The sequence below is a fragment of the Notamacropus eugenii genome, chromosome 5 (assembly GCF_028372415.1).
Source record: "Notamacropus eugenii isolate mMacEug1 chromosome 5, mMacEug1.pri_v2, whole genome shotgun sequence".
Lineage (NCBI taxonomy): Eukaryota > Metazoa > Chordata > Mammalia > Diprotodontia > Macropodidae > Notamacropus > Notamacropus eugenii.
Window position 1 is genome coordinate 54,290,362 of NC_092876.1, and position 26,587 is coordinate 54,316,948.

Consider the following 26,587-nt stretch of genomic DNA (forward strand, 5'->3'; position numbering starts at 1 on the left):
CTAGGATATGGCTCAAGAGACCTGCCAGCAGCTGTAGATAAAAAAATCACCTGTTTGCTTGTTTTTTTCCTCTGGGTCCTTTCAGATCTCTTGGTTGGGGGAGAGGAAATTTCTGATGTGGAGGGAAATGAGGGTGGAGGATAGCAGCATGGCGTGTTCATCCTTCACTTCTTGGGGACCCGGAATGCAACCGATTCCAAACCCAGGGCTCCTGGTTGCTGTAGCAACCCCCTAGGCCTGCTGTAACTCCACCTCCCTCTGCCAGCCCTGGAAACTCGCCTCCTCTCAGAGCAAAGGTCCCCACACACGTGGCCAGCCTCACTTCAATAGACAGTGTTTCCTCACAACTGCCTCTGGGGAGGAATATGAGAACTCTTTAAAATGTTAGCTCGTGATTTAGGGCAGGAAATGGTTTCTTCCCTCTGCTCTCTCCCCTTGTTGTTTGGACTGATAAAACTGAAATCCTAATCTTCTTCTCTCTCCATGTAACCAGGGAGGACCATCTCTCGCAGACCAATCCAGTGGGACTGTAGGATTTGAGTCTGTAAGGGCCCTTCACTAGATCACAGAATGTCAGCACTAGGAGGACCCTTGGAATATAGACCATGATAGCTAGAAAGGCCTCAGAACATAGAACGTCAAAAGCTGGAAGGGTCCTTAGAAAACAGAATGTCAGAGGCAGCTAGGTGGCACAGTGGATAGAGCACCAACCCTGGAGTCAGAACCTGAGTTCAAATCCAGCCTCAGACACTTGACTCTTATTTGACTGTGTGACCCTGGACAAGTCACTTAACCCTGATTGTCTTACCAAAAAAAAAAAGAAAAGAAAAGAAAGCAAAATGTCAAAGTTAGAAGGGACTTTACAACGTAGAATGTTATAGAGAGTGCTAGATCTGAAATGAAAAGTACTAACCATTAAATATAAACTACTATGACTACTAACTAGCCTTTTATGGGCACTTTAAGGCTTACAAATCTATTTACAAATATTATGTTATTACAAATTTATTTGTAATAATTATTTACATGATTATATTTCATTATTTATATTATTATAAATATTAACTCACAACAGTTTTTGTCTTCCCAACAACCCTGAGAGATAGGTGCTGTCATTATACCCATTTTACAGGAAGCTGAGGCACGGAGAGATTAAAGTGACCTGTCCAACTAGTGAGTATCTGAGGCAAGACCTGCCTATCTCCTATAGGGTCCAACACTCTTACCTACTACCATGTCTAGCTGCCTTTAAAATATCAGAGCTAAAAGATCTGGGATCCTAAACATCACCTGGTCCAACCCTCTCTAAGTCCCAGAAGTCATGCAGGTTAGTAGCTGAGATTCAATCGGAAGCTATGCTTGCCTGTTAATTGGATGTGCAGCAGATGAGTACCAGTGGAAAAAGCCAGCTATAAGTCTCAGGAAGTCCTTTAAATAAGTCCCAGAGCAAACAGTCTCTCCTTGAAGTTGGTACAGTCTACTTCGCTTAAGAAGAACTCAGGACTCAATGGGAGAATTCTCGGATCCTAGATTATAGCTGAAAGGGTAAACGTGAGGGTAAACGTGATCTCCTCGTTTTATCGTTCATTTGTTTCAGTCATGTCTGACTCTTCGTGTTCCCATTTGGGGTTTTCTTCAAAGAGATCCTGAAGTGGTTTGCCATTTCTTTCTCCAGCTCATTTTACAGATGAGAAAATGAGGCAAATGGGGTGAAGTGACTTGCCCAGGGTCACACAGCTAATATGTATCTGAGACCAGATTTGAATTTAGGTCTTCCTGACTGTATTCTCCAGACCTGGTGCTCTATGCCCCGAAATCCCCTCATTTTACCAACAAGGAAACTGGGACTCAGTGATAGGGGAGTGACTTGCCCAAGGTCACACAAGTTGTTAATGGAAGGGCTGAGTTTTCAACCCAGGTCCTTCAACTCTGCATCCCTTTTTCCAATATTTCATTTGGCTTCAGGTTATTTTGTGGGGGGAGGGGATGGGGTGGCAAGATCACATTGATTCAACAAGAACATCCCTAGGCCTGAGGTACTTAAAGAAGTCAGTGCTGGCCATTTCTTATCCTGGATGTCAGGCTTCAATGCTTAATTGCATCTAGTTTTGAGTTCTGTGGGCACAGTGTAGTTTATAGAGGCAGCTGGTGGATTAGTCTTTGAGGTCTCATCACTAGACACTAAACATCCCTTTCTGTCACAGGAATAGTGATGATGATGGTGATGAGAACTGATACTAACCAAGAACTCTCAGTTTTACAGAGGACTCTGCCTAGAGCACTAAATCCCATGAGTTTAGGGCAGATAGATTCCCATTCATTTTACAGAGGAGAATACTGAGGTAAAGTGACTTGCCCAGGCTCAAATAGCTAAGAAACTTCAAAAGTGATATTTGAACTTAATTTTCTCTAGCTCCAAATGCTGCTCTGTCTCCATTACAACATGCTTCCTCATCCAATAATAGGTCTGTGAGCAATATGTTTCTAATTTGGTATATGGGAAGGAGCACTTGGATGTGGGACCATAAGCGAGTCACTTTTCTAGGCTCAATATCTTCCTTGGCAAAGTGGGGACAATCCAACCTGCACGGCCCATTTGGTAGACTCATTGTGTGGAAAACACTTGGTAAAGTGCTTTTTGTAAAGATAGAAATTCAAGTTGTTATTACTTTTCTAAGCAGTGCTCAGCCTATCAAAATTCTAGCCCAAGGAAGGAGTTTGAAAGAGTCCCTGGGAATTTATCATCATGGACTGCGGCCAGTGTGTAATTGCATTCTGTATTCTCTTGGTACCCAATTGCCAGTGCTCCGAGACCCCAACCTAGAACACCTTGCTGATGGATGGCCATGATACTCTTTCAGTTTGATTAATTTGTCCCAATAGGACCTGGTTTTTGATCGAAAAAAAACCAAAACATGCCCTGTAACTACTCGGTGAAATAAACACCCAACTTTCACTCTTTGCCAAAGTACTGTTCACCATGTTCGCTCTCTCAAAGACCCCAAGGCCTATTCTAGAGGCCAGCCCTTCTAGCAATCACCTGTGCCTGATGTCCTGGTACATAGTTTTGGTACATAGCTTTGGTACATAGGAGGCTGCTTGTCTTCTCTGGTGTTACTTTGTCAGATGCAGGTAGGAATAGCAGTGAAAGCTTGAAACAACAAAAAAGAAATAATAACTATAATAAAAAATGTAAGAGGCAAGTACAGTGTAATGGCTAAAGATCTAGTCAAGAATATCTGAGTTCAAGCCATGCCTCTGACACATCGTGGCTGTGCCATTACTTTTCCTTCCGGTAGCTAAGGCCACTGGTGTCCAACTCAAACAGAAATGGATCCTTGCAGCCCTATATCGATTTAGAAAACCACAAGTTAACATTATCTATGTTGTTTTGTATTTTTGTGTATTTTGTCAAGTGTTCCCCATTCCATTTTTATCTGACTCCTGCCTCATGCCCCTTAAGACTTTGTGGTCTTTACTGAGAAGGTGCTGACCTATGTGGGTAGAGGGAATTCCCTATAATAATGAAATAGCTAAAATCCGTATCCCCTAAGTGTATCCCATAACTGCTTGTGGAGATATGGTTCAGTCAGTCAACAAGCATTGCTTACTATGTGCCAGGCTGTATACTAAACTCTTGGGAATACAAAGGTAAAAGCATAAACTTACTGTCAAGGAGTTCACAGACTAATGAGAGAGATAACATGTAAGTAACTAGGTAAATGTAACATATATACCTAGTAGATGGGAAGTAATCTCAGAGGGGAAAACGTTAACAGGTGATGGGACCAGGAACAGTGCCAGCTTCCCTTAGTAGAGGGAATTTTTTCCTCATCTGAGAGTTCCATGTGCAGGGAAATTAGCGCTGTAGTAAGTCTCTGTCTTTCTCCCCTTCCTTCCCCACTCCTCTCCTCTTCCACTCTGTCTCTGTCTCCCTCTCCCCTCTCTTTCTTCTCTCTTTCTCTCTCTTCCCCCTTTCCTTTCTTCTCCTCTCCCATTCTGTTTCTCTCCTCCCTCTTTCCCCCTCTCCTTTTCTCTTTTCCTCTTTCCGTCTCTCTTTCCCTCACCATTCTCTCTCTGTGTCTCCCTTTCTCTGTTTCTCTGTGTCTATCTCTTTGTATATATACACACATACATATACACACATGTTGTCTCTCCTGATAAGATTATAAGCTTCTTGAAACTAGGGACTCATACGAATCTGGGGTAGAATTCAAACTCAGGTGTTACTAGCTACAACACCAGCTCTCTATCCCCTGCTCAGTAGCTTCACAGTTAAGTCAATACCAAGTAATTTCGAGAAGGAAAGAACACCATTCCCCAATTGATAAATGGTCAAAGGATATGAACAGGCAATTTTCAGAGGAAGAAATTAAAGCTATCTATAATCATATGAAAAAATGCTCTAAATCACCATTGGTTAGAGAGATGCAAATCAAAACAACTCTGAGGTACCACATCACACCTATAAGATTGGCAAACATGACAGAACAAGAAAATGATAAATGCTGGAGAGGATGTGGGAGAGTTGGAACACTAATTCATTGTTGGTGGAGCTGTGAGCGCATCCAACCATTCTGGAGAGCAATTTGGAACTATGCCCAAAGGGCTACAAAAATGTGCATACCCTTTGACCCAGCAATATCGCTACTTGGACTATATCCCCAAGAGATCATAAAAATGGGAAAGGGTCCCACATGTACAAAAATATTTATAGCAGCACTCTATGTAGTTGCCAAAAACTGGAAGTCAAGGGGATGTCCATCAATTGGGGAATGGCTGAATAAATTATGGTATATGAATGTAATGGAGTACTATTGTGCCATAAGAAATGATGAACAAGAAGACTTCAGAGAGGCCTGGAAGGACTTATATGACCTGATGCTGAGTGAAAGGAGCAGAACCAGGAGAACTTTATGCACAGCAACAACCACAGTGTGTGAGAGCTTTTTCTGGTAGACTTAGATTTTTGTAATAACACAAGAACTTCTGAAAAAAAAAAAAAAAATCCCAATGGTGGACCTCAAGGCAAAATGCCTTCCACACTCAGAGAGAGAAATATGGAAGTCACTCACATAATGTAGCAGATCATGTTTGTGTATGTGTATCTGTTTGTGTATCATGTTCTGATTTGAGAAGGAAAGAACACTTAATTACTTGGGAGATTGGAAAAGGTCTTGTGTAGCAGGTGCCCCCACTGCAGTATTCTCCGAGGTAGAAATGAGAAAGAGAGCACATTCCAGACGTGGGGACCAGCCTCCTTTGTAAAGCCATGGGTTTTTTCCCTGACCTGCAGAATGAGAGAGCTGGACCACATGCTCTCCAGGGGCCCCCTTAGCTCTCAACCCTTGAATCCTCAGGTTCTGGGTCTCCTAGCTAATTAACCACGCAGCTACATGGACCTGAGAACAAAGCCAGCAGGGAGATGTAGAGGTTCAGAGAGAGCTCTAGACAGAGGTTATGTTTTTCCATTTGGGTTTTCCTCCCCCGTCTTGAAAATTGGGGGATAAGATTTCTTGACTCAACCCTCTGGCTCTGATAAAATTCCCCATGGCCAATGGGGCTGCTTGGTCTCAGCCGTTCTTTAGCTAAATCTGGTCTCTGCCCTTGAAGAGCAAACAGAACCCTTGAAAGCCCAGGAGTAGCAGCACAGGCCTGAGGAGGGTGGGGTAAAACAAGGCTTGTCCCTGCTGCCAGGTACCCCTTTTTTCTCTTCTATTTCCACTGAATAGCCATCTCAGATTTGGGAGAATGATTCTTCAAGGTCCTCTTGGCCATTGCTTCTCAGAACTAGAATCCCCATTTTACCAATCTCCAACAAGTTATCATCATCCAGGCCTTGCTAGGATACTCAGAGTCAAGATGGCACAAAAGAGTCACTGGCCATGAATCTGAATCTCAACACGCTGACTTGCTGCGGGCTTGACCTTGGAAGGTCATTTAATCTTTCTCATCTGTAAAAGGATGGGGTGGGAAGACCTGTAAGGTCCCCTTCAGTTCTTGAGAGATGCACCTGAGGCTTTGGAAGAGGTTTTACCAGAACATTTCCATAACCTCAGCAGACAAATTTTTTTTACCTAAATAAAATTATGATATATTTTCTTTCTTGATATATATCCCCCCCCCCCGCCAAAAGATCCGTCCTTTACTACAAAGAGAAAGGGGGACAGAGGGGGAAGTTTTGACAAAACTAACAAACACAGTAATGTAGTCAGTGTTCTTTACCTATAGTCCCTTTCCTTTGTGAAGAATATGGCATCAGCAGGCTAGTGCAACTGCTAGGATTTCCAACTGGAAAGAATTTAGAGTGCATCAAGTCCAAGGATCCTTAACATTGTGTTTGTCCTGGTTCTCTTTGGGGATGTCTGGAGAAGCCCATGGACACCTTCTGGGAATCATGTGGTTAAATGCATAAAATAAAATAGATTGGATTACAAAGGAAACCAATTATAGTAAAATACAGTTAGCAACTTTTTTTAAGTTCCTGAACCACGGTTTAAGAACCCCTAATCCCTCATTTTACATATAAAGGAACTTGGACCCAGAGAGAAAAATTGATTTGTCCAAGGTCACACAGAGAGTTAAGTAGCAGAACTTAACACAGATTGAACACAGATCCTCTGACTCCCAATTTAGTTCCTTTACATAAAGATTTTCACTCATTTTCACTCTGTCACCCTCACCCCCCTTTTCTTCACAGAGCAAGGGGACTATGGGCATGGAATATTGAACATAGAATCGGACTTTTTCATTAGATTTGTTAAGTTCTCTGTCCCCCCCCCCCTTTTGTTGTAAAAACTGACTCTCTGGAAGGGGAGGGGGATATGTTGGGAAAATATGGGTGACCAAGAAACAAAAATATATACAGGAGTAAACTGCACCCCCTCCATGCCCATGGGCATCTCATGACCACATGGGTAATGTAATGACAAGCTATATATTCCCAGAAGCATTTTCTTTTCCAGCTTTTGGTCTGAAGGAGATGTTTGGGGATTTGCACCCTCACCCCTACCCTGAGGCATTCTCAGGCAGCCAGTTTTACTAAGCTTAAAGGGAGTCCTTTCTGTAAATCATTAAGATCCCTAAATCTGCCGGTTAATTAGGATAAGTTGTGGCTGTCAGTCTTAGGTATTTAATTACATTCTTGGCAGGCCTCCTTGACTTGGCCTGCTGGTTATAAAGTAGCAGCAGGAGAGGCTGGCCCTACCCTTAGGAAGAGTAGGTGGGTACCTGTGCCCTGTCATTGAAGGGGGCTGCCCAGAGCAAAAATTCAGCCACCCACCCACCCCCAGCTCAAATTGGCTTAGGGCTGAAAATTCTCACATTCTTGGCATTTCTTTGAGCTAATTATCAGGACAGTTTTTTAGATGTCACAACATCTAAACATCTCAATTAACTTGCGTTTTTCTTGAAAAATATGTTCAGTATCTTTTGTTTTTATATCACATATACTTCAAGCTTTAATTATCACCCCTTATAACAAGCAATTCAAAATGAGGAGGGGAAGGTTCCGCAAAACTAAGCACTACATTGGACAAGTCTAACATGATATACAGTGTTCTGCACCCATAAACCCCCACCTCTGCAAAGACTAGGGAGGATGGGCCACAGCTGCCTCCTCCTGTCTCTTCTTTAGGGCCAAGCTTGGTCCTTATCATTTTACAGCCTTTCTTTTTGATTACATTCCGCCTACCTCATTTTATAAGAGAGAAACAAAGGCCCAAAGAGACTGAGTCAGCCAATCCATCAGTCAGTATTTAATAAGCACCTACTGTGTGCCAGGCACTATACTAAGTGTTAGGACTAAGTGACTTGTTCAAGGTAGCAAACTGGGGAGTCTCGATTTGAACACAGGTCCCCTGACTCCAAGTTCTGGTACTTGTTATTCATTCTGTTATGCCAAGAGAACTGCCAGCTGCTGCTTACTTCCCTAATAAGCTTGTCACCCAGTACTGAGTGCTGCCTGGCTCCTGGAGAAGGGCCACAGTGCCCCTTTCCTTTTCAGGAAAAGGAATATAGAAAATGCAAGCCTTTAACAAACCAGCATTTCAATGTATGAGACTACTGTACATGTGGTGAGTTTGCTGCTCTGTTAACAGCTGACCCCTAAATGCCAGAGAGAACAGGATGTATTTCAGTTGGACTCACCCAATACTTGTTAGGTGTGGACAGAAAGATCTGCAAGGTGCTTAATTAATGCTTATTCCTCCCCTACCCTCTTTTTTCCTCTCCCCTCCTCCCCCTTCCTCCCCTTCCCTCTTGTCCCCTACTTTCTCCCCTTCCCTCTTGTCCCCTCCTTTCTCCTTTCCTCCACTCTCCTCTTCCCTCTCTTTTCTCTGCTTCCCTCCTCTCTTTTCCCCTCCCCTGGGGGCGGGAAGATGGGGGGCACACTCAAGGGGCCAGAGGAGAAAGCCAAGATACAGAGACTTTATCGCCATTTTCCAGAAGCTTTTTGCCCTTTTTGCCCTTTGGGATTCCCTTTACCTGAAAACATTCTGCCTGTTTGCAGGTTGCTCCCACGTGGCTGGGCTTCCTCCTTGGAGCTCCAGGCATCTTTGTTGACTGATAGATGACACAAAACATTACAATATTTACCATAGACTCAGACTGCAGGTACCATCTGTCAGTGCCTCTCTCTCAGTTCTTTCCTTCCATCCCCCACCCCCACCCTAGCCCTTCACCAAGGAGACTGAGGCCTGGGAAACCTCCCAGGGCCCTCAAGCAAGCCCCAGCCTGCCGCTCCTCTCAGGTAACACCACCCACAGCCCCCATTCAGGGAAAGAGGATCACCCAAGGAAGCTGGGTAATTTCAGTTTGAATGCAAAGAATTCAGTATCTTGTTCCAGCCCTCCTTCCTTGGCAACCTTATATAAATGCTGTATATGCTTTAAGCATTTCCATAGAGCCTACTGTATACCAAGCACTGCGCCAAGAGCTTTCACAAATGTCTCATTTATCCTCACAAGGCAGGTGCTGTTACTATCCCCACATTACAGATGAGGACACTGAGGCAGGCAGAGGACAAATGACTTGTCCAAGGTCACACAGCTGGGAAGTGTCCAAGAGTGGATTTCAGCTTAGGTCTTCTAGATAGCATTCAGTCCACTGTGCCACCAGCTGCCTAATAGCTAATAATAACATATTAAAATGTAATATATTATATAATAATAAGAGCTAACATCTATGTGGCACTTTAAGGTTTGCAAAGTGTTTTCCACATTTTATCTTCACAATCCTGGGAAGCAGATGTTATTGTTGTCGCCCTTTTACAGTTAAGAACACTGAAGCAGATGGAAGACAAGGGACATGCCCAAGGCGACACAGCCAGGAAGGGTCTGGGGCTACATTTGAACTCAGGACTTCCTGACTCCAAGCCCAGGACTCTGTCCATTAGGCCACCAGCTGCTTCATTTATTTATATGTTGTCATCCCCAACCCAGTGTAAACTTCTTGGAAGGTTGTTTTTCTGTTCTCTTTGTGTGCCCAGTAACCAGCACAGTGCTGGGCACGTGGAAGAGTGGGACTGCACTCTTGATTTTGGTGGGATAGCAACTCTCTGAAGGAAGAAACTCCCTCTACTAGTGAGATCGGCCATCTTCTCTGCAACTTGGCGACAGGGACAGTTGCCCACGGCACTAAGATGTTGAGTGACTTGCTCCCGGTGACACAACCAATAGATATCAGGCAGGATTGAACTTAGGTCTTCCTGGTTCTGAAGCCGCCTTACACTTACTGGCCAGTTGATAGATAATGATAGATAGTTAATAGATAGATGATAGATATAAGAGAGAGAGAGAGACCTCGACAGAGAGGGAGATATGATGGAAAGTTGATAAAAGAGCATTTGAATAGGAATCCAAACTCTTAAGAGGCAGCCCAGCGCAGTGTGAAGGGCCCTGGCTCCAAAGTCAGGGGACCTCTGTTCAATTCCTCCCTAGGACTTTGGCTAATATTATGACCTTGGACAAGTCACTTCTCTGAGGGCCTCAGATTCCTCATCTGTCAAATGAGGAGGTATTGGACCAGACAGCCTCTATGGTCCTCTCCAGCTCCAGAACCAAGATCCGATGAACCTTTTAGTACCTTGGACTTAGTAGGTGATTAGTAAATATTGGCAGGATTGCAGATTTGCAGTCTGATGGGCAGGAAGGAGAATCTGAACACACCATTAACCACGATAAATAAGGGAAAATAACACAAGGGCCAAGGAGAAGCCCACTCAAAGTGCTAGGAGGAATTCAAGGGGAGTCAGAAGGAGGGCAGGGAAGGCTTCCTGGAAAAGGTGGTATTCACATTAGGCTTTGAAGGCACGGAAGTCTGCTTTCATCCATGCTGCTCTGTGAGGGCAAGGTCCGTGGCTTTGCCCTTTATTTATATCCTCAGGGTTTAGGATCCTAAGCAAAAAAACAATTCCATGCCATGATGCTAATAAGTGTTTGTTGACCGACTGCCTGACCGAATTTGTCAGTCCCATGCAGCCTTGGGGGAGGATGCAGAGCAGGCTGCACACCACAGTGTGGCAGGGAGTCAGCAATACCTCTGCCGGCCTGATGGGCAGGTATCTCCACTGCGGTTTCTGACAGATGTTTAATGGGCTGTGTAAAGTGGATAATTCTAAAGCGTGAGGAGGTTGTTTAGGAACACAGCTCCCATCTCTTCATTTCCTGCACATTACTGCTTGCTAACGAATCTGATTGCCGCTGCCTATTAAACTCTCAGGCTTCGATTTGCATGAGGTTTTTTTTTCTCCTGAAAGATTTATCAGTTTCTATCATTCCCAGAGAAGCTCTGACAGGCACAGCCTTTGAAGTGTTCTGACTGTCTCCAGGTGAGGAGCCAGGCCCAAAAGGGCCTGAAAAACCCACCTTGAAGCTGCTGCACTGGCTCCTCCAACCACCTGCATCTCCTTCTTCATCCTGGGTGCTCCATGTGGGCACTAGGGACCAAGGCAGTCTGGTTGGCTGAGAAAGCATCCAGGCATCTCACCTCTTTCTGTGGGGACTTCTCTCCATGAACTAACTCACTGTAAGCTGATGCCAAGAGGACCTTGGGAACATAGGTTTAGAGCTGAAATGGACCTTAAAGATGGAATCAGTCTCCTCATTTGGCAGATGAGGGAAACGGGCCCTGAGTGGCTAAGTTATGTGTCCAAAGCCCAGAATTCAAATGTCAATTTCCTCATTCGAAATCCAGTACTTTCCCCACTGCCCCATCTGGTTCCCAGGAAATGATAATACCCCCAGGACAGTGATGGAATTACAAGAAGAGCAGCAAATTTCAAAATGACATTTCTGTAGCTTTTTAAAATTTGCAAAGTACCTTGACAAAGACACCGCAGGGATTTGTAATCCCATTTTAGAGATGAGAAAACAGGCTCCCAAGGCCACAGAACAAGGTGGAATTTAAACCCAGGTCTTCCTGACTCCGAGTCTAGGAATCTAAGCACTGATCTTTGCTACCATCAGCAGAATGGCCTATTAGAGTGTTGAACTAGAAGGCAGGATGCCTGGGTTCTAATCTTGACTCGGTAGTGGAGTTCACAGGGTCGCTGGTGGTGCAGTGGACAGAGTGCCGAACCTGGAGATGGGAAGACCAGAGTTCAAACCCCATCACTGGCACTTCCTGGTTGGGTGAGCCTGGGCAAGTCAGTTTCCTCATCTGTAAAATGTGGGTAATAGTACCTGCCTCCCCAGGGTTGTTGTGAGGATCCAATGAGATAAAATTTGTAAGGTGCTTAGCACAGTGCCTGATACATAGTAGGTGGTATATAAATGTTAGCCATCGTTAGCCACTCAACTTTGGGCTTAGATGAGAATGGGGGGATGTGGAGATGCAGCAGCAGCAGCAGGTCTTCCTCTGTTCCCACAGCAACTGTCCCAAAGCCTTCCTCCCTCCTTCTGCCAGTCCCTACCCCTACTCCTTATTCAAGCTGTTACTGGCTGAGTTCTCAGTTTTGTTGTTGTTGGGTTTTGTTTTGTTTTCGATCAAGAGGACAGGACAGGAAATCATTCCCTTCTTTACCCCTGTGAGAGATCAGATGCCTTTTGTCTTTTTAATATATAATCATTTTACTAATAATAAATAGATACCACTCACCAAGTCAGCATTTTTGTAGGCTGAGCACACTGTAGCAAGGCTTTAGAGCTGGTGCGGGCAGCCTGGTACAATGGCACAGTTGATAAGAGTGTAAAGCCTGGAATCAGGAAGACTTCACCTTCAAGAGTTCAAATCTGGTGTCGGATACTTACTAGCTTTGTGAACCCTGTTTGTCTCAGTTTTCTCCTCTGTGAAATGAGCTAGAGAAGGTAATGGCAAAAGCATTGCAGTATCTCTGCCAAGAAAACCCCAAATTGGCATCACAGAGAGTTGGACAAGACTGAAGCAACAATGGAGTAATCCATCACTTTCTGTTTTTACAGAAGAGGAGAATAAAACCTAGAGAATTATAATGACTTGCTCAAGGTCACACAACTAGTAAGTAGTAGAGAAACTCACAGAATGGTGAGTGAAAGGAGCACCCTGGCCACCCACCTGCCAAGGGAAAACAACAGGTGTGTTTAGTCAGGGAGGGAATGGTAGGAGGTAGCCAGATTCGAAGATAATAACGCTATAAATGGCTGCTGTATGCCAGGCACTGTGGCAGGCATTGAAGGTACAAAGGCAAAAGCAATCCCACTAACATTTACATAGAGCTTACTACGTAGCGGGCACTGTGCTGAGCACTTCACAGATATCTCATTGGGAGGTGGGTGCTGTTATTAGCCTCATTTTACAGATGATGAAACTGGAACAAACCAACGGTAAGTGACTTGCTCAGGGTCACACAGATAGGAAGTGTCTGAGGCTAGATCTGAATTCTTGTCTCCCTGACTCCAGGTTTAGTGCTCTGTGCACTGCACCACCAGTTGCTCAATAGCATTTTCACAAAAAGAACCCCCAAGTGTCTGCAGTTCCGGAATGACTGTACCCATTTTCACTTGACAGAGAAGCAAAGGATGAACTCAAGAAACAGAATAAGATGTACATTTCAGACAAGGCCGATGGGAGTGTTTGTTTTTCTTGAACGTGCTTATTTGTGAATTTGGGTTTTCTTTTAATTGGAAGACTGGGGAGAGGGATATAGATATAGAGCATCAAGGGGAAAAAATGTATTAAGGCATCTTTATTGAAAATGCCCTGAAAAGAACAGAAAGAATGCCAGAAGCAATCACAAATAAGACAACGTGGAACCTATCATATATTTTATTTTTTCCTATCATATATTTTAAAAGAAAAGTGAGATATATATAATAGAGACCTACAGTTTTAGTGTATAGTCTTATTTTTCTTTTCTTTGTGTAAGAAAATGCCCATTTTATTTGATGCTTAAGTTTAAAATAAAAATAAGAAAAAAACTTTTAAATCATTATACCCATTTTTCAGATATAAACTGTAGCTGAGAGTTACTAAGTGAATGGTCACATAGCCAGTTAAATGGTAGCATTGGGAGGGAAGGAAGGAAATCAGGATTTTAAGCCTTTACTGTGTTAAGCACTGGGGGTGAAAGTAGAGACAAAAAGATAGCCCTTGCCTTCATGGAGCTTATGATCTAATGGGGAAAGACAATACCACAAAAAAGGAGCCAAAAAGGGAACGGAGGAGAAGAGAAATTATGCCATAGGATGTGGCCTTCAAGTCCAGAGTCAAGCAGGGCCAAGAATAAAGTCTGGGCCCTTCTGCAGAATGGAAGACCCCAGAGGCACTGAACCATGGAAGATGTGGGCCAGCCTGGAGAAGGTAGTTGGACGTTCCATGGGTATGAGGCCCCAAGTGCTGAATAGTCCCAGTATAAGACAGCAGCTGAGGCATGATTTTGAAGTCTGAACTTCAGGAGCAGAGCCAAGATGGAAAATCAAGGCCTCCTACCCTGAAGTCTAAAATCTTGACTTAATACTTAAGACCTAAGGCCTACCAGGAAACATGAACTCACTCATTCCAATGTTTCTCAGCCTTCACTCTCAGAAAATCCTTTCTCGGTCTCTTAGGTCATGGATTTAGCTTTATTCCACCCCTTTGGGTTTCAGTGGGGACAGAAAGCATTTGTATTTTTTTAACCACCCACGAGGTTGGAGCCTATAACATTTGCAATCTAGCACAGTCATCCATCTGGCCTTTCCTTTTGTCACATGGCAGAATCAGTTTTTGTTTGTTATAACTGTTCCTAACCACACCCATCCCCACCCCAGGAGATGGAGATCCCAGAGTGGACTTCTTGGAAGGGTCTGAATACCATGGAGAAAAGAAAGCTGATGAGGACATGTAATGGAAAGACTAGAGGTTTCAGGAGGAAGACAGAGCACAAAGAGAAAGAATAAAAAGGGAGAAGATTGAAGAAGGGCAGTTATTGAAAACAGAGAAGAGGGAAAGTGGAAGGGGGAGAGAAGAGGAAGGTTAAAGAGGACCATGACATCAGGAAGATGATGCCATGACATGCAAGTGAATTGGATTTAAGTGAGGCAGGGCTGTGCAAAGACACCATCCTCATTTTCTCCTCCAGAGCCTTCTGGGTCCAGTGGCCGTGTGTGTGTGTGTGTGTGTGTGTGTGTGTGTGTGTGTGTGTGTGTGTGTGTGTGTATGTGTGTATGTGTGTTCATCCAAGAAGACCATGCCATCAGAGAAATGATGACATGACTTGCACTTGACTTTGTTTTGAGTGAGGGAGGGCTGTGCAGGTCACCAGCCTCACTTCTCCAGAGCCATCTGAATCCAGTGACCAGATATTCATCAGGATGACTGGAGATGACCCAGGATGAGGCAGTTGGGGTTAAGTGACTTGCCTAAGGTCACACAGCTAGAAAGTGTCAAGTGTCTGAGGTGAGATTTGAACTCAGGTCCTCCTGACTCCTGCATTGGTGCTCTATCCACTGCACCCCCCTAGCTGCCCCCAGATATAGATCAGGATCAACAGAGATGGCCCAGGATGCAGTGGAAAACCTTGGCCTTTTCAAGCTAAGGTCTATTACACATCTCAGTTTGATTGAGGAAAAGCCTGTTCAGTGATTAGGGATCAATAAGAAATGAGGCAAAGAATGACTTGTTTAAAAGAAAAAAAGAATAAGAGGAGAGAGAAGGTGAGTTTGGGGAGAATGGGAAACCCTTTCCCTTGTTTTAGGAGTAACAAGAGAGCCATGACCCAAGAAGACGACTCTGTCCAGAGGCCCAGAAGGGGAGGGTCTCTGTGGTCTAACGAGGATTCCAAGTTAGGAAATGAGCCAGATCTGAGGGCTCATTGACAATCGTATGCTGTCTATGCAAGAGGGAGGGCCACGGAGAGGTGGACTCCCAAAAGAACCCCCAGAGATTCCACCATCCCATTCCTCAAGCCTTTCTATGGTGGACAGACAAGATGGTAGAACTGGACAAGCATCTCATGATTTCCAATCTTTGGTGACTTTTCAGACTTAAAGAGAGAGATCTTGATCCTCATGCCAGACCACAGAAAATCCAGTCAACTTGCCCTAATAGGGTTCTAGAATGACATTGTCCTATTAATTGGTAGAATGAGTTAGTTTTATGTCAAATTTGGAAGTCTAACATAATTAAGATCTCTATAAAATATTTAGACCGTCATGCCCAGAGATATTAATGATTACACATTTAAATGTTAATGAGTGTAATTAGATGAAAGATTAGTTGAGCCTTTCACTAAATATACATTCAGGACTGATAAACTTTGTAATGCAAAATTATAGCAGATATGTGTGTTACATGTATGTGTGTGTGTGTGTGTGTGTGTGTGTGATGATTGGACTTTGATCTGTCTCTTTGAACTCAGTGAACCATTTGACCCAGTAAAAGGGAGTTCTTCTGCCCTGAATGAGACCCCAGAAACCAGAAGAGCTTAGGGACCCATGCTAAGCTGTGGTGGACAATCAAATAAATCTTCCTCCACAACATGGTAATTGGAAAGCAAAGGAAGAAGATGGGTGGAGGATAGAAATCCCTCCTTTTCCCTCCCTTCCTTGCTGTCCTCAAATACCTGAAGAAATCTCATTCCCCTTGTTTTCATTTTGTCTCCCCCTCTTAGATTGTGACCTCCTTCAAGCCAGGAGCTGGCTCTATCTTTGTACTTTATAGATGCTGGTTGACTTGACTTAACTTGGGGTTATAACTGTAGAATTTGGAGACTTAGTTTGACCCTCTCATTTTACAGATGAGGAAGCTGAGGTTTTGGGTGATTGATATTTGTCCAAGGTCACACAGGTTATAAGTGTTCTATTGGACTCTAGAGGCCAGTAGTGGAGACAGTGGCAGGAATTGCTGATAGACTGGATGCTAGGAAATATTTCCTACCAACATGTCGAAGTAGAATGGACTGCCTGAGGAAGTTATGGATTCCTCATCCTGGAGGTCTTCAGATAAAGGTTGGTTGGCCCTTTCTTGGGTATGATGTAGAGAGGGTTCTTGTTCAAGTATGGGTTGGGCTGGATGGCCAAGGGAGCATCCTTCCATCTCTGAGGAATCCCTGGTCCTTAATCTCCAGCAAGTAGGGGTATTTAAACATGAGAGCTGAGTAAATTCATACACATGCTAGAGAAGACAGGATGATGTGATTGATGGCTAGCTAGCATACCAGACTAGAAATCAAATGACCTGAGTTCACTGTTTTTACCCAGCCTGCTAAGTGAAAGCTGACCCACCTTGGATGGGGTCAGTACTGTGACTTTAGCCTCTGCCCCATATCCCCTGTCCTGGGATAGAACAAGTCAGTCACAGAGTCCTTCAGGGCACCTGTGTCTCTAGGTGAACCCGTGGGCAATAATCCTGTGTCATGGCTGTATGCAAAACTTTGGCTCTTATAAGATTCCCCAGAACTCGAAATGAACCCACTAAAGTCACTAGCTGACTGTGCTAACAGTTCGTAGTCACCAGTCATCAGTGGCTTCAATTGGCTGTCATATAGCAGCTGACTGGCTGGCCTGGGGCTGGCTGACAACTCAGACAGCCACTGGCAGAGAGGTGGGAGCACTGAGATCGTCAGATTGACCCTCCTCTTCTCTCACTCTTCCACTCATTCAACTTAAGAAGAAGGTCTCAGGCAGAGTTGTAGCTATGTAAAGTCAGTTGAGGCTTAGGAAGTATCAGAGGGTGATTGGAGACTGACTTCCTTCTAAATATCTGGGTAACGTCTTCCAGCTGGGGTCCAGAGAGGTAGCCCCAGCAACATGGCCTGGACATAAAAGGACTTGATCCCAAGGGGCTCCTCAGTACTGGGTGGACGTGTGCCCTTCTCCCTGCGCCTCAGAACTCTGAGCCAGGCCTGAGAGTGACTTCATAGAACAACACAGAATTTTAAAAATAGAGCCCATTGTGTGAGAAGATTATTGTGGAACATTCATTTCCAGAAAGTCCCTTCCAGAGTTCCTGTGTCGAGGGAATGTGAAGTGTCCTGAGCCCCATCTACTCCTATTTTTAGTTTCTGCTGGATTGTGATTCAGAGGCAGAAGGGCTCTTCTCGGACCCCAGTCCCTTCCCCTAGTGAGGCCAGGAAAACACATATTCCCCTAATTGCCATATGAGATTCCTCTGGCTCACTTTTAATAGAAAGAGGAAGTTGAGTTCCGCCATCCCTGGGAATCAGCTTTGTGTAGAGTGGAAAATAAACACAATCCAGCCACCACAACTGCCACATTGAAATCCCTAAAGCATAGATCTGACCCTGCCATTCTGCTCAAGTCACTTCAGCAGTGCCCTACTGCCTTGAGAATGAAATGGCACTTCACAAGCTACATCCAACCTCAGATACATCACATCTTACTTCACCACACATGCTCTGTGTTCCCATCAGACTGGCCCAACTACTACTGTTCTCTTTGCCTGAAATGGATTACATTTCCCACTGCCATGCCTTTGTCCCTTATACCTGGAATTCGCTCATGTCCCCCCCTTTGCAGCCCTATGTTTTTTCAAGGCTCAACTCAAGTGTTCTTTGCTACCCAAGGCCTTTTCTGAGTCCCTCAGTTGTTAGTTCCCACCCACCCCCAAAATAGTTTGTATTTGCTTTGCCTGTATTTTGTATCAACTTACCCAAAAGTGTTGCTTCTTTCCAATAGAATATAAGCTACTGTGCTTTAAACATAGTAGGCATTGATCCATGCTTGTTGAGTGGGTCAATGGATGGATGAATGGATGGATGGATAAATAGATGATGGATAGATAGATGGGTACATGAATTTGTAAGCTGGAAATGAAGTTCAGATCCTGGCTCTGATACTACCCTGGACAAGAGAAATAAGAGAAGGGAATAAGTATTTATGTAGCATCTACTATGGGCCAGGCACTGTGTACTAAGTACTTTGCAGATATTTCATTTGATCCTCACAGTAACCCTGAGAGAGAGGTGTCATTGCTATTCTCATTTTACAGTTAAGGAAATGGAGGCAAACAGAGGTCAAGTGATTTGTCCAAGGTCACACAGCTAGGAAGTGACTGAGTCTGGATTTGAACTCAGGATTTCCTGACTCCAATTCCAGGTCTCTATCCATGGTGCCACTATCTCTGACAAGTCACTTTCCACTCCGTGGGCCTTAGTTTTCTTCTCTGTAAAATGAAGGGATGTCCTAGATTAGAGGTGTCAAATTTGTGGCCCCTCAGTCCACAAAACAAAACTTCCTAAGCATGGCCCTGAACCAAATTAAAGTGTAGTTGAGAAATGTTTAACAAAATAAATAAAGATCCAACATAACACGGATAATATTAATTTGTAGTTTTCTAAATCAATATGCATACTACAGGAGCTGCTATTTGAACTTGACCCCACTGGACTTGATGATCTCAAAGGTCCATTTGGAGAGGCAGGGGGATAGATGGGTGGGTTAGGAAATAGAGAGCTGGACTTAAGAATTAGGAAGACTGGATTCTCATCCTGCCTCACACACTTACTAACTGTCTGACTCAGGACAAGTTGCTTAATCTGTCTTTGCCTCGGTTTCCTTGGGTATAAAATCACATCAAGTTGGCCTTGATGCCCTTGAAGGTCCCTTCCATCTCTGAATCTGTGATCCTATGATTATAATGTGTAGGAGAACAGAGCCTTGAATTGGACAGTGTCTGAGTTCAGATGCCTATTCCCTAGTGTCTCTTTATCATGATCTCGGAGATTCAGTTTCCTCAACTGTAAAATCAAGATAATAATAGCACCTACCTCATTGTCATGGTCTCTTACGAGTTCAGGTACGTAAAGCAATTTGCAGAAGTGATATATAGAAGTTAGGTACTGTATTCTAGGACCATTTAAAGCAAGGCATGCATGGTATCTTTCATTGTATCTTCTACCTGCATAGAGAGTCTTACATACAGTAGGCCTTTAATATGAATGGATGGAAGGATGGATGGATGGCCAGATGTGTGGATGGATGAATGGATGACCAGATGTATGGATGGATGGATGGCCAGACATATGGATGGATGGATAGCCAGACGTATGGATGGATGGATGACCGGACGTATGGTTGGATGGATGGATGGATGGATGGCCGGATGGATGGATGGAGGGATGGAGGGATGGATGGACAGATGGACGGATGGACGGATGAACGGATGAACGGATGGATGTATGGATGTATGGATAGATGGATGGATGGATGGACGGATAGATGGATGGATAGATGGATGGATGGATGGATGGATGGACATATGGATGGATGGATGGATGGATGACCAGACATATGGACGGATGGATGGATGGATGGATGGCCAGATGGCCAGATATATGGATGGATGGATGGATGGATGGATGAATGGATGGATGGATGGATGGCCGGACATATGGATGGATGGATGACTGGACATACGAATGGATGGATGGATGGCCAGATGTATGGGTGGATGGATGGATGGCCGGACGTATGGATGGGTGGATGGGTGGACATATGGATGGATGGAGTGCTTAGCCTTCTGCCTCTGCTATTTTTCATCCATGTTGTACCAGCTTTGCAAATTTACCTGTCTGTTCTCTAGTAACTTCCTGCCCAGACTCTTTTCTCCTCCATTTCTTCCTTTTCCCCCACCCCCTCCTTGCTACAGATGTGCTCACGGTCTTGACTGAAGCCATTGACTTTGTGGTCTCAACTATGGATAGACAACTCCATCTGTGACTTATTAGCACTTCATAGTCATTCTTTAATAGCCTGGCTGGGAAGGAATTTGGAGGATAGAGCAAGAATGTTCACTTGACTTCAAAGGGGGCCATTTCCAGTGGCCCTGACCCCAGATGGCAGTTAACTTTGATGCTTCCTCCTCAGACTGCCTGGAGGCAGGGAGAATATCAGACTCTGAGGTGACATGCTCTGGGAAGGAAGCTGAGGGCATTAGGGGTGGGAATTTCAGGATTCCAAAGGAAAAGAAGTCCATCCCTCCGCCTTTGGTGAATGAAGACATTTGCCCTCTATTTCTCCCTCTGACTTCATGAAAATATGACTTGCTCTAGGATTTTGAAGCTGGACAGAACTCCCTCTCCCTGAAGCCTGCAGTCCCTATTCTGGCCCTTTCTGCCCCTACCAAAATTGACCTAAGATTCTAGAATGTGGGAGCTGGGAGGGGCCTTAGAACACAGAATGAAAGGCCCTTAGAATATAGAGCACAGAATGTCAGAGCTAGAAGAAACCCTAGAATAAAGAATTCTTACGTACCCTTAGAACATCAGAGTTGTCCTTTGGGAAAGGAACCTCAGGGCCCAAGCTGAACTGAGGAGGGCAGCAATCCCTTTTCCTCTCCAGGGCCTTTGAATTTTCTAAATAGGTTGCTTGCCAGAGGCAGAATGGTGCAGTAGTCAGAGCGCTAGATTTAGAGCCAAAGGGCCTTGGCTCTCATCCTCATTCTGCCAGTGACTTTCTCTGTGACTATGGCAAGCCTCCTAGGCTGGACCTCAACATCCCCATCTGTAAAATGAGAAGATGATTGGATTTGATGACCCTTTACGGTTTGTTCTGGTTCTATCTCTGGTCCTATGAACCTGGTTCAGCTTTAGGCAGTGGTCTTCACTCTTAATCCTCCATCCACTTCTAGCCCTCTGTTTATAGGCCTCCCATAGAGGTGACGCTGCCATGCTATCCAGCACTGGCTGATAAAAATGTAAAGCAGCCCCCAGTCAGTTGATCGCTGGTCTACTGTGCTCTGGCTGGAACAATAACCTTTTATATTAACTTTGAAAACATCACAGCCAATGGCCCGTTTCATGTCAGGCAGTACAATGAAATTCGAATTGGGTTTGATCCAGGACTGCCAGGGGAAGATGCAGGCAAAAGGATGCCCCCACCCCCACCCCTTCCAGGCCACAGAGGCAGGGCAAGCATTGCCAGGGACAATGAACGATCAGCCCGTTACTGGGCTGCTCACAGTGGGATGACCCAACAGCTAGACTGTCACCCCCACCCTTTCCACCCTCAAACTGAAGCCTGGGAAGGTCGTTCTGGGCCCCACTCTGGCAAGACCAGCATATTAAGGGGCAACTAAATCAATGCTGGAATGCCTGAAAAGTCCTGTTTAAAAAACAGATGTTAAAAAAGTTTTGTTTTTATGTAATTGAGAAAAAAAGAAAATAATATAAAAATTAAATGTAAAAAGACAAAAGTCCTGGACTAATTGGTGTGACTTTCAGCAAGTCACTTTCTAGTCCACTCATTAAAAAAGTAACAGTGATGACTGGCATTTATAGAGAGACTGAAGGATCATAGGCTTATGGGCTTACACCTGGAAGGAACCTTCATGTCGTATTCATTAGTTTCAGTCCTGTCCAGTTCTTTGTGATCCCATTTGGGGTTTTCCTGGCAAAGACACTAGAGTGGTTTGCCATGTTCTACTTTAGCTCATTTTACAGATGAGGGAGCTGAGGTAAGTAGGGTTAAGTGACTTGCCCAGAGTCACCCAGCTAGTAAGTGTCTGAGGCCGGATTTGAACTCAGGGAGATGAGTCTTCCTGAGTCCAGACCTGACTCTATGTACTATGGCGCCCCCTAGTGCCTGAGACATATTAAAGCACTCCAGTTCCATTCCTCTCATTTGAATGATGAGGAAAAAGGGAAGTGGTCTGTCCAAGGGCACACAGCAAGTTAATGGTCCCAGCTGGCCTAGAACTTGGGTCTCCCAAATCCCATTTGCATTATACTACAATAAATCTAAATGAAGGCAAAAGCTACAAAGCAGTATAATTCTGAAATCCACAGGTGAGGGCCAGAGGTAATATGCATATACTGCACTAAGCTCTGGTGATACAAAGAAAGGTAAAAACACAGTCCCTGCCCTCAAAGATCTTACAATCCAATGAGGGAGACGAGGAGTAAATAAGTGTGTAATTCTAAAATTAACCTCCAGGGAAGGCCCTAGGATTGAGACCAACTCCCTCACTTGACAGGTGAGGAAACTGAGGCCCAGAGGAGGGTAAAGCAGCTTCCCCAGGGTCACTCAGACAGAAGTGGGGAAGGTGCAGGATATTTGTATCCACATCCTCAGACTCTCAAGGCATTGAGAGTTCTTTCTGTTAGACCAAACTGCCTCCTCAAAAGGATTTGAATTCATGTCCTTCCCATTCAGCTGCACTGACTCATTGAACCCCCAGAATTGTGAAGTCTAATTATTGAGAAGTATCCCTTTCGACTCTGCTTTTAGGCAGAAAAAGACAAGGGAGGAAGAAATGAGCATTTTGGGGAGAGGGCAGGGAGGGGCTGCCAGTTCTTCCAACTAGTCCATCCATAGGATAGAATCCATCCATATTGTGGTCCCCAGAGGAGCCATTCTGAAGTGCGTTATGACCTCAGAGTTCCCTTGGCCCTTACCTTCTGCCCTGCCTGAACACACTTCTAGCCTCCTTTCATATGGTAAGTGGATTTACAGAGATCTCCTAACAGTCCAGAGACCTGCTCCCATCAAGCACCTACTGAGTAGTACCTACTCTGGCCAAGCCCAGATTAGACCCTGAGGTAGTCTAGACTCCCGTACTGCCCTCACAATGACATAATCTAAGCAGCCTCTGTCTTAACATTTTATGCTCTGAAATCCTTGCCAGTTAATACATTTTGGATTCTGAGGTACCCTCCCAGCTCTGATATGTTCTAAGGCCCTCCCAGTTCTGGCATTCTTACGTTCTAAGAACCCACCCACTCTGACATTCTGTTTTCTAAGGGCCTCTCCCAGCTCTGACATTCTCTGTTCTAAGACCTATCCCAGCTCTGACATCCTGTGCTCTGGTGGATATTAGGGGGTATTAATTAGTACTTCTTTGATAAATCAATACTCAGGATGACCATAAATCCCCATCTCCATCCGTGTGTCTAGAACCTCCTTAAACTGGGGTCTTGAGTGCCCCCTACGTGAGTAAGCAGCCATTTGGAAAGATGGTTCTCTTGTCCCTCTCCATCATCCCCTGCACCTTCCCTATTCCTATTCTCCCCACCCCTACCCCATCTGAAGACTCATCCCTCACCCCTACCCCTGGGCTGAAGGTATCCAAAGGGTCAGAGCAGCTCAGAGCCCCCATTCAACTTGGGAAACCTGACCCATAACAGAAAACCCACAAGAAGAGACATATTTCATTTCCCGTCAGTGTGAGATATGTGGCCAGGTCACCTGCCCAGGGATGGCTTTTTAGAGACCTTTTCCTTAGCAAACATGTGGGCTACAAGGAGGGAGATTCCTAGAGGAAGGAGGAAGGAACCAAGGCCAGGAATGTGGCCTGGGAAAGACAGGCTGTCCCCCCTGCTGGGACTGGAGGGAACACCCTTCTAACAGACAGCTATCGAAGGCTGCAGCTGGCCTTTTTCATGGGAAAAGGGTGGATTTTACTGGTACTGGGGTGGTTCCCCCACCCCTCAAGAGTGCCTGGCTTCAGACTTTCTGGGAAATACTTGCTTTTACAAGAAAGCAATATGGAATAGTGAAAAGAGTATTAACACTGAAGTCAGAGAATCTGGTTTGAAGGATTCTCTGTTGCCCACCAACCGGGGAACCTTAAGATACTCGATTCCCTGTCTAGCCTTCAACCTCCCCTTCTAGAAAATAAAGGAATTGCACTGGGTGATCCCAAAGGTCTTGTCTAATATTAAATCCTCTAATAATGACAATAGCAGAAATAACGTCCAAATTTATCTTGGGTTAACTGAGACTAGAGGGGCATCTGTGGGCCACGGACTTTTTGGAAGAGTGGCTGTCTGCTGTTTCTTGGCCTGTGCCTATGTCTTCTCCCCACCCCAACCCTTTCTCCTACCACTTATGCCTAAAGAATAATTTAAAAAATAACTTCCGCTTTGTTTAACGTGAACGTATACGTAGAGCCTGTATCAGACTGCATGTTGTTGGGGAAGGGGAAGGGGCGGGAGGGAGGGGGAACAATTTAGAACTCAAAATCTTATAAAAATGTACACTTAAAACTAAAAATAAATACATAAAATTTTAAAAATTTAATTTCCTCTTCCCCATGTGATTAAGTCACTTATTCACAGCACATGTAAATACATTTTTATGACACGTTTTGTTTTCACATCACCTCCATTTCCCAAAATACCCTTCTCCGTCCCTTATAACAAAGAATAAAAAACAAGGTGAAGAAACTGAAGTTAGGCATTAGACTCCCCCATGTCTTTGAAGAAGTAGGGGAGCTCCCTTCTCATAGCTCTTCTTCGGTCAGTCAGTCCACAAGCATTTATAAAGTGCTTGCTGTGTGGTAGACACTGTGCTGAGGGTACAAAGAAAGGCAAAGACCAGGTGGCCGGCCCTCAAGGGGCTTATATTCTAAAGTAGGAGAGAACAGGTTAATAAAAAGGCGCACATGCGTGCGTGCGTGGCGCTTGTGTGTGTGTGTGTACACAACTATAGTTATATACACACTATAATTACATATAGTATGCTATGTAGCGTATATGTTACATATACTGTAACTATACAGTTATATACATATAGCTATATATAAGATGATATATATACCTATATATATATGAAACTGCGTACGTATGTGTACGTATACGTATATGTAAGTAAAGGTAATCTCTGAGGATATTCTCTCTAGCAGTGGGTAGAATCAGGAAGTGGGGTCATTTTAACTTCCCAGTGTTCAATTTCCATTTTCAGTGGAACGTAGAATACCCTTTCAATTTGTATCATTGTAGTTATGACACAGAGTTTTCCTGGTTCTACTCACTTCCCTTGGCATTATTAAATACACTTATCCCTTCCACATCATGGGGATTAGGGATGTGGCACTCCGCGCAATCTGGAAAATCCACATAAAAGTTTTTGGCTCTCCCTTTGTACCAGAGAAGAAGTCTGAATTCTTTCTTTTTCTTTTATGGGGTGTTTACAGTACCTTATTGTAAAGTTTGGACCATTATTATACAGTGCTATACATATACCTTATGCATTTCTTGTCTTTATTCTTTGTTGTCTATGGCTCCCGCAAAACTCCAAAAAAAGTCACGTAACTGTATAGCAAATTCTTCCTTTTCATCATTTCTTACAACACAGTAATATTCATTCCCCACTTGATGGGTACCCACTTCTCTTTGCTCTTAATGTTAACACTTTTGAGCTGTCCAGAAGTGAAATGGGCCACCCTGGGTTTCTTCCTCACTGAAGCTGAAGGTCACCTGGCCATTTGTTAGTTTTGTTAGGGAGAATTTTCTTTTTCAGGGATAGGATGGCCTAGGTTGTCACTGAGGTCCCTTTCATTTCTCAGATTCTGTACTCTGACTTTTTCTTCTTCTTGGCTGAAGTGGAAAAAAGGAACAATGGGCAGAGGATGCAGAGGCAAATTTAGGCTCATAGAAGGAAAATATTCCTAACAATGACTGGTAGAACAAATGGAGAGGGAGTGGATCCCCTCCTAATTTGGATTTCAAGCCAAGACTGGATAATTCCTAGTCAGCAAGTTTACAGAAGAATCCTAGATGCATGTAAGGCACCCTTAACATTGGGGGGAGAGGTCTTTCCATCCACCCTGCAACAGACCTTTCCTCCAATTAAAGAGCAAGCTCCTTAAAGAGGGTGGGGATTGTGGTTTGTTTTCTGTAGGTGTCCCAAACTCTTAGCATACTGCTTAGTGCCTAGTCAGCATTTAATATTTCATCCATTCATTCATCTACCTAGATTTAGAGCTGGAAAGGAACGTGGAAGCCACCTAGTCCAAACCCACGCACTCCTTTTTTTCCCAGAGGCAATGACAGCTTACAAGAATCAAGTGACTTGCCCAAGGTCACACAAATAGGAAGTAACAGAGTTAGAATTTGAACCCAGGGTCTTCAGATTTCGAGCTAGTGATTGATCTTTCTCAGTAGTTACAGATTGCACTAGGTAGCATCCAAGATCTCTTCTCACTGAGATTCTGCAAGAATTCGGACACACTGTTACACAACAGGCTTATTTCTGGGACCGGCTATGTTTGCACCTCCCCTGTCCCCTTTACCAGCTGGGGACAGAATTACCTTTTTTTCCTCTTCTCTTTTCCTCTCCAGCACCCTCCATCAGGCTCTGGAATCCTTGGGAACCTGGTCTCCCACTGTGATGTGCATTCAGTGCTCCCAGCCCCAGCCTGTGGTGTGACATCATCCGTTACCATGGAAATA

General features: G+C 44.4%; 1 protein-coding gene and 1 long non-coding RNA gene across 5 annotated transcripts in view; one reads left to right on the top strand and one right to left on the bottom strand.

The window, feature by feature from the left end:
- Nucleotides 1–26,587, top strand: part of KAZN (kazrin, periplakin interacting protein) — a 1,379,110-nt gene that overhangs the window by 1,248,990 nt on the left and 103,533 nt on the right. The window lies entirely within an intron of this gene.
- Nucleotides 1,072–26,548, bottom strand: LOC140504240 (uncharacterized). 3 transcript variants are annotated; one of them, XR_011967022.1, is made up of 7 exons: nucleotides 26,447–26,548; nucleotides 20,670–20,918; nucleotides 18,067–18,257; nucleotides 8,485–8,562; nucleotides 6,226–6,388; nucleotides 3,041–3,151; nucleotides 1,072–1,526 (listed from the first exon to the last, which is right to left on the bottom strand). It is a non-coding gene; the product is annotated as an uncharacterized lncRNA (long non-coding RNA). The 3 variants fall into 3 exon arrangements; XR_011967020.1 differs by lacking the exon at nucleotides 6,226–6,388; XR_011967021.1 differs by lacking the exons at nucleotides 6,226–6,388; nucleotides 20,670–20,918.